Source organism: Narcine bancroftii, chromosome 7 (genome assembly GCF_036971445.1).
Source record: "Narcine bancroftii isolate sNarBan1 chromosome 7, sNarBan1.hap1, whole genome shotgun sequence".
Lineage (NCBI taxonomy): Eukaryota > Metazoa > Chordata > Chondrichthyes > Torpediniformes > Narcinidae > Narcine > Narcine bancroftii.
Genome location: NC_091475.1, coordinates 149,590,978 through 149,599,961, shown reverse-complemented (window position 1 = coordinate 149,599,961; position 8,984 = coordinate 149,590,978).

Below are 8,984 nucleotides of genomic sequence, written 5' to 3'. Positions count from 1 at the left end.
ATTTTTCTCCACAAATGCTGCACGTCCTGCTGAGTATTTTCAGTCTAAAAAAAAAGTGGTGCTGCTGGAGAAGTTGTAACAGCCGCACTGCTACAGGTGTGGAAACAGGAGAGTGGAGAGATGAGACACCACATGTCTCCGAAGGGTGAAACTGCCTGGTATTAATGCCGGCAGCTCTATGTAGGCATTAAATGGCATGATAAAAGAGCTGATAGGGTTTTTAAACTAAAATCCTGCAGTCAAGTGTCTGAGCCCAAGATGGCAATGCCTGTGCTCAGCAGTGGTCACAAGGGGTTGCAGACTCTGGGGAGGGCACAGGACACCAGAAACAGGAAGAACACTTCCCAATGAGAAGGAGAAGAATGAGAAGGAGAAGCAGAGTAGATGACCCTACAGGATGATGACCATGGCAGCAGACCAATGAGGGGCTTAGTGACAGAGGGACCCACATAGGCTGTGAGTGACTTGTGGTCAGGGAATCTAAACAGGCTGTGCGCTACTGGAGCCCGGCTCATGAGAACCAAGTATCGAAGCTGGGATTCGAGAGGGTGCTGAGGGCAAGGAGGGCTCCTGAAGGGCCTTCGGTGCTGAAGGTTTTCTGATTGTGTCCAAGGTTTTGATCTGGAGCTTGGGTTGCCAATGGATCTGTGTGGCTGCAGAAGCTGCGAGAACCCGGGAGGCAAATCCACGAACACTCAGTGAATCTGAAGAGACTCTCTTTTGCTTCTCTTTCTCTCATAGTGTAAGGGGTGACAAGTGACACTAATCCCGACTCTTTGTCTGCCTTATGTCAGGCAGAAGGCAATTTTGTGTAATATTACATGTTCTGAACTATTACATGACAATAAAGGAATCTTGAATTTGTTGCTAGTTTTGTTTGTCTATCTGCGCTGAGACATCCATTTGAAACACCAATAAGATCTACAAATATTTAAGAAATTATATGAGTCCAAAATTATGAAAAGTAAAAGCAATAGGCCATTCAACCCCTTGCATCTGCTATGCCATTAAGTAAGGTCATTCAGCTCAGCACTGAATTTCTGTACTAACAGCATTTTCCTTAAATATCAAAAACATTACTTATCTCCCTCTTGAATATTTTCATCAACTGAACTTTCAAAGCTATCTTGAATTGATAATTCCAAAGATTTGCAAAACTCTGGGTGAATTCTTCTCATCCCAAAAAGCCCATCCCTTATTTTGATAATGTTAACCTTCGCTCCATTCACCCCTTGTTGGAATCTCTATCATCTATCCTGTCAAACATCATAAATATTTTGTATGTTTCAATGAGATCATCTCTTGTTCTTTTGTGGTCAAGAGAGCATAAGCCTAGTCTGCTTATTCTTTAAGTAATTTGGTATTCCCAACTCCAGGTATGAATAGTATTTCACACACAGGTTCTTTCTGTTTATATAGAGAACAATTTTGCTGTGGCAGCATAGCAACAACAACCAACTGCGTTTGCATAGCATTTTTAACATAGCATAATATCCCAAGCCACTGAACTGAAATATTGTCAACAAAATTTAAATTCAAGTGCACAATAAAGGTGGGAATGGATATTGAAATCCTTCATCATTAAGAAGGTTTTAGGATGTGTTTTATAGGTGGAAAGAGAGGTATTAATACTGAGAAGGCAAGAGTTAGTGGGAGGCTATTTCCATCGGTGGAGGGGGTCAAAATCTAAGACCAGCAGTATAAAATAAAGGGGATATGTGAAAGAGATGCCACAAGTCAAAACATTTTAAAACAACATAGTTCCAATACACCACATGCAGATGTGAGGGAATCTATGGTGAAGAAAAAGGGCCAGAGAAATGAAATGATGAATTGCTCTAGGGCAGAGAGCGAGTGCACACAGTGGGCCAAATGGCCTCCTGAACTTAATCATTCTATGATTCTCTGGTCCTTTGTGCAAAAATGTAAAGGCAAATTGCTTCTCCTGGTCTTCACCCATAATGTGTCCGACAATTAGCTCAAGTACATGATCAGAGCCATCACAAGAGAACTTTATCGTGTAAATTGTGATGGAGTGCAGCAGGAGGGATACACCATTCATGGTTCTGTGACAGAGTTCCTATGTCTTCTACCATTCCTTTCCCCAGCATCATGGTTCAACCTTCTTTAGCAGTTATTATAACAGTATCTGTTTTATTGAGAGGTCTAGTAGAAATCTGGCATAATATAGACCCATCGCAAGAAATGATTGATGATCTTTTGATGTAATTAGGTTTTCTAGTCACAACAATGGTTTTAGCCTTTCCCTTAAGCGTTTGTAAATTATTTAATTGTTTATGTTCATCTTCAGGCCCAAATCAATCACTTCCTTTCCCACAATGGCGTATTTACCTTTCTTAGGCTTTATCATTAGCTTGTAGCGGGCCAAGCAACCGTGTAGTGTGCCAAGCAGCTGTGTAGCACGGTATTGTGAACTGTTGCCGGGGCGGCTCTCTGAGTGGATGCGTAGAGCTGTGGGCTGGCTCGCTGCTCACTCAACTGGGCAAGAAACCACGTGCACGTGGCGCTGCGAGTCGAGTAGAGACACATTGAACTGTTGTGCCTCTTTCTAGAGGGTGCAGGGCTCTCATCGTGTTTACTTTAAACACGCCAGGCCCATAGATTAGTGGCAAGCACGTGATGATATCACTCCCGGTCTCATGAGGCCTGAACCGGGAGGGATACAAAAGGAGGAAGCAAACTCAAATAAACAGTTTTTGCTGACTAACCCCGTGTATGTGTATTCATTTTGCAGCTCTACTGGAGGAGTCGCTACAATTGGTGACCCCAACTGCAAGATTCAGCCGAAGTTTGAATCTACAGTCACTTGGCATCAACAACAGTAGTAGCAGCAACTGCTCCCACTGCTACAGTTAATGCATTAGGCATTCACTTGCCTCCTTTTTGGACCCAACAACCTCCGGTGTGGCTTATTCAGGACACCCAGTTTCGCCTTTGTGACATAACAGCTGAGGACACTTGTCATACATTTCTGATTTCACTACGGATGTGTGTCACGTCTCAGGGAAAAACAATCTGGTCGCTGACATGCTATCCAGACTGACAGTGCATCATATCCAGGGTGGCGCTGATATTTCTGACTTGACCAGTGCATAGGCCATAGAACTGAATGTTCAGGCATACAGTACTGCCATTAGGAACCTGGACATAAACAGCTGACACCACAACTAGGCAGGCCATTTCTGCTTTGTGACATGTCTTGGGCCACCCCAGGCCGGTACTTCCAGGGCCTTGGAGATGACATCTTTTTGATGAAGTTCACATCTTGTCTCATCCCTCCATCAGAGCAACCGTTAAGCTCATGACAACTAAATACGTATTGTATGGACTTAAGAAAAACATTGCACAGGGGGCCTGGACATGTACCCTTTGCCAAACTTCCAAAATTTAATGCCACACCAAGGCGCCTCTCCAGCCTTTCCTGGCAGTACACTGACATTTTGAACATGTGCATATAGACTTGATCAGAACATTGCCAGTGTCTCTGAACATGAGGTACATCCTGATGGTCATAGACCGATTCACGTGCTGTCCAGAGGCCATCCCATTGCCGTTCAGTGACACTGAGGCATGTGCCAGAGCATTCATTGCCAATTGGATCTCGAGATTTGGGGTTCCTACACAAGTCACTGTAGATCGTGGAGCTCAATTCACCTCCGCGTTATGGGCTTCCTTTGTGCACTTTTGTGGAACACAACTGCATCGCACTACAGCATATCACCTGCAGTCTTGTGGGTCCACTCAGAGAGCCGCCCCGGCAACAGTTCACAATACCGTGCAACACAGCTGCTTGGCACACTACACGGTTGCTTGGCCCGCTACAAGCTAATGATAAAGCCTAAGAAAGGTAAATATGCCATTGTGGAAAAGGAAATGATTGATTTGGGCCTGAAGATGAACATAAACAATTAAATAATTTACAAACGCTTAAGGGAAAGGCTAAAACCATTGTTGAGACTAGAAAACCTAATTACATCAAAAGATCATCAATCATTTCTCATGATGGGTCAATATTATGCCAGATTTCTGCTAGACCTCTCAATAGAACAGATACTGTTATAACAACTGCTAAAGAAGGTTGAACCATGGTCTTGTGAAACGCTTCCACGGACGACTCAAGACTGCACTCAAAGCCCGATTCACCGGATCCAATTGGATAGATGATTTGCCATGGGTTCTTCTGGGAGTGGACACTGCCCCAAAGGAAAACATGCCAGCATCATCTGCAGAGATGGTTTATGGTTTGGTTTTTTCAGTTCCAGGTGACGTTCACTTCTCAACCAACTCCTGCTTCTCTGACCTAGACCTGCTTCAGCAGTTTCGATACAATGTTGCAGTAAGGAAACCCATTCCAAACAACTGGCATGGAATTCCCGCCCCCCCCCCCCACCCCCCACCCCCCAAACAGCATGTGCCTCCAACTTTCCTCAACACTGACTTTGTATTTATGTGCAGACAGGCCCCAGGAACACCATTGCAATGCCCATATGATGGACATTTCCATGTGGTTAAAACGGACGGGGTTGTATATATTTTGGACACTGGGGGACATTTGCAACTGTTTCATGTGGACAGACTCAAACCAGCACATGTGGACCCTACTTCCCCTATTCATTGCTCCAGCCCACAAGACGAGGGAGTCTGCCCAAGGCGTCTGCAGTCAGTTCATTGTTTTCGGCAACGATTCTGGTGGCTGTGGTAATGTATCAGGCTGAGTGGCTGTGTAGCGGGCCGAGAGGCCACGTGGAGTGGTATTGTGAACCGTCGCTGGGGCAGCTCACCGAGCGGAAGTGTAGAGCTGCGGACTGGGTCGCTGCTCACTCACCTAGGCAAGAAACTGCACGCATGCGGCACTGTGAGCTGAGCAGCAGCACCATGGACCATTGTGCCTCTTTCTAGAGGGCATGGGGCTCCCATTGTGTTATACATGCCAGCCCCGGAGATTAGTGGCAAGCATGTGGTGATGTCTCTCCCGGTCTCATGGAGCCCAGAACAGTAGGGAGACAGTCTTTGCTAACCTAACCTGTGTATGTGTATTCATTTAGCAGCTCTACTGGAGTAGTCGCTACAAGCTCTTGAAACTTCCTGAATACTTTGTCAAGTATTCAGAATCTTTTCTGAAACTTTGATGAAAGAAAAAGCATCTTGATTGCATAGATAATGTTGAAATTCTTTAATATCTTGCTCAAGGCACCCAGAATCATTTTGGTGATAATGGTAGATCCAAATATCGCTGGCAAAATGGTAAGAGTTCAGGGTCAGCAAGTTACAGTAAGAAATGTATGTCAGATATAAAAATTTGTTATCTTTTAAGTCCTTTGAGATTTATAGAGGATATGGGAAAGATCTTAAAAAGTATTAAGAGAGCAAAAATTAGACATAAAAATGGCCCTGGCTAACAGAATTAACAAGAATTCCAAAACCTAGAAGTAAGTGGGAAAGTTGGAAAGAGAAGAGACCCTCAGGGATCAAAAAGGAAGTCATTTTTTATTATAATAATAAAAAATTTTTAAAACATCTAAAAAAAAGGAAATATTATGTGGAGCCAGAAGATATATTGTATGTGGAGTCCTGCATCTGTACTCACCAAAAGTAAGATTGGGGAGAATGGCTATTAGGGAAGGTACACACTGACACATTGGAACATATGTGAACATGTTAGAGATATCAATGCACATTAAGGTGGACTAATCCTCAGTGGATGATGAAATCTATCCTAGGATTGTGAGGGATGTAAGGGAGGAGATTGCTAGGACTCTGATTGAAAATTTGGATCATCTTTAGCCACAAGTGAGGTCTTGCAGGGTGGTTAATGCTATCCTCTTATTGAAGAAGGACTGTAGGGATATGCCGTGAAACTGGAGGCCAGTGTGCCTTTCACCAATAGTCAGGTAACTATTGGTAAAAATTCTTAAGGAGAGGAATTATTTTCACTTGGAAAGGAAGGGACCAACAAGAGGAAGTTAGCATAGTTTTGTGCATGGGAAACCCTGTATCTCAAATCTGATTTGTTTGAGGAGGTTACTAAGAAAATTGAAACAAGCAAGTCAGTAGATTTTTTTAAAAGGTCCTGCATAGAACCATAGAAAAATTCAGCACAGAAAACAACCCATTTGGCCCTTCTAGTCTGTGCTGAAACATCATTCTGTTAGTCCCACTGACCTGCATCCATGCAACAACCCTCCAGACTTCTCCAATCCATGTATCCATCCAATTTATTCTTAAAACTTAAAGGTGAGTCCGCATTTACCACATTAGATGGCAGCTTATTCCACACCCCCACCACTCATTGAGTGAAGAAGTTCTCCCTAATGTTCGCCCTAAACCTTTCCCCTTTCACCCTAAAGCCATGTCCTCTTGTTTTTATCTCTCCTAATCTAAGTGGAAAGAGCCTAGTCTCATTTACTCTGTCTATACACCTCATAATCTTGTAAACCTCTATCAAATTTCCCCTCATTCTTCTATGCTCCAAGGAATAAAGTCCTAACCTATTTAATCTTTCCCTGTAACTCAACTCCTGAAGACCCAGCAACAACCTAATAAATCTTCTCTGCACTCTTTCAATCTTACTGATATCCTTCCTGTAGTTTAGTGACCAGAAATGCACACAATAATCAAATTTGGCCTCACCAGTGTCTTATACAACATCACCATAACATCTCAACTCCTGTACTCAATACTTTCTTTGATTTATGAAGGCCAAGATACCAAAAGCTTTCTTTACAACCCTGTCTACCTGTGATGTCACTTTCAGGGAATTATGTTCCTGAATTCACAGATCCTTTTGTTTCTTCACACTCCTCAGTACTCTACCATTTATTATGTATGTCCTAACTTGGTTTGTTCTTCCAAAATGCAGTACCTCACACTTGTCTGCATTAAATTCCATCTCCCATTTTCTTGCCTATTTTTCCATTTTGTCCAGATCCCTCTGCAAGTTATGGAAACCTTTCACACTGACCACAACACCCCTATCTTAGTGTCTTCAGAAAAATTGCTGATCCAATTTCCCACATTATCATCCAGATCATCGATATAGGCAACAAAAAACAATGATCCCAGCACCAATCCCTGAGGTACACCACTAATCACAGGCCTCCAGATTGAGAAGCAGTCATCCAGTCTTCTTCCATTCAGCCAATTTCAAATCCAGTTTACAACTAGTGTCTGAACCTTCTGAACTAACCTTCAATTTGTCAAAGGCCTCACTAAAGACCATATAGACAACATCCATAGCCTTTCTTTCATCTACATTCTTGGTAATCTCCTAGAAAAACTACAAGGTTATTTAAATGATGACCTACCATTCACAAAGCCATGTTGACTATCCTCAATGAGCCCTTGGCTGTCCAAATACTTCTATACCTGATCTCTCAGAACACCCTCCATTAATTTACCCACTACTGACATCAGACTCATCAGCCTGTAATTTCCTGGTTTACTTTTGGAGCCATTTTTAAACATTGGAACAATATGAGCTCCCATCCAAACATCTGGTTAAAGACTTGTGGCTAAAGGCATTTTAAATATATCTGCCAGGGCTCCTGCAATTTCTACACTAAACACCCTCAAGGCCTCAGGGAATATTAGAGCCATAGGAGGCTACTCCAAAAAATTAAGGCACATAGAATCCAAGGCATTTTAACATATTGGATCTAAAATTGAAGGTAGAGGATACTGGAAGAGGATTACTTTTCTGGCTGGTAAATCAATGGGATTGATGCTGTGACCTTTGCTGTTTGTTATATATATCTATGACCTGATAAGTAAGTTACTGATGAGATGGAGGTTGATTAAGTTACAGATTGTTACCTAAGGATATGGTGGTATATAGATCTGCTGGAAAGTTGGGCAGACCAGTGGCAGATGGAATTTAATTTAGACAAATGTGAGGTAATGCATGTTAGATTCTCTAATATAGTACTGTCAGGTCATAAACAACAGGAACCTTGCAAACATTGATGTACAGGGGGATCATGGGATGCAAGTTAATAAAATCTTCAAAATGATAAGGTAGAGAAGGCAGTGTTTACCTTCATAGACAGGGGTATTGAGTATAAGAGTCAGGATATCATGTTGCAGCTGTAAACGACATAGGTTGGGCAACACTTGGAATATTGTGTGCAGTTCTGGTCACCATGCTGATGAAAAGATGTGGTAGTGTGATAAAAAAAAGCTCATGAGATTCACTGGGATTTTGCATGGAATTGAGGTTTAATTACAAGGAGAGTTTTGATCGGCTGGTATTGATATCACTGGAGTTTTCAAGAGCTGAAAAGTGGTAAAATTACAAGGATAACCATAGCCTGTTCCCAAGGGAAATCTAAAACTAGAGGTTAAGGTGAGAGGAAAAATATTTGAAGGGAATTTGAGGGCCAAGTTTTTCCACATAGAGAGTGGTGGGTATACGGAACAAGCCAGAGGCAGTGGTAGAGCCAGGTATAATTTCAGTGTTTAAATAGTGTTTGGAAAGATACATGGATATGAAAGAACAAGAGGGGTATGAGCCAAATGCAAGGAAATTGGATTAGCATAGATAGGGATCCAAGTCAGCATGGATGAGTCAGGTTGAAGGAGTCTTTCTCTGTGCTGTTTGATTCAATTACTCTTATGGATAACTTATAAGCAAAGAAAATATAGAAATGCAAGTTGTCAGTTCCTGTCTTAACAATGAAGAATAAGGTATGTAATATCTAAAAGTGATCATTTATTCAAAATGTTTTTTTCTACTTCCTTTGAATATTATACTCTTTGAAACTAATGCTAAAGAATGGAAGGCATTTCTGTTTTAGACACAAGTATCAACAGCATGCAGACCTCCCAACTCATATTCCCTACTCATTGCCAAGTTATTCTGGAACTTGAGCAGTTCAGTCTTGTGGAACAACATCTTCAAAACACTGAGTTGAAATTTCAGGTTGGACATACAGTCAAGAAAGGGAAGAGTCTAATATTTCATATTC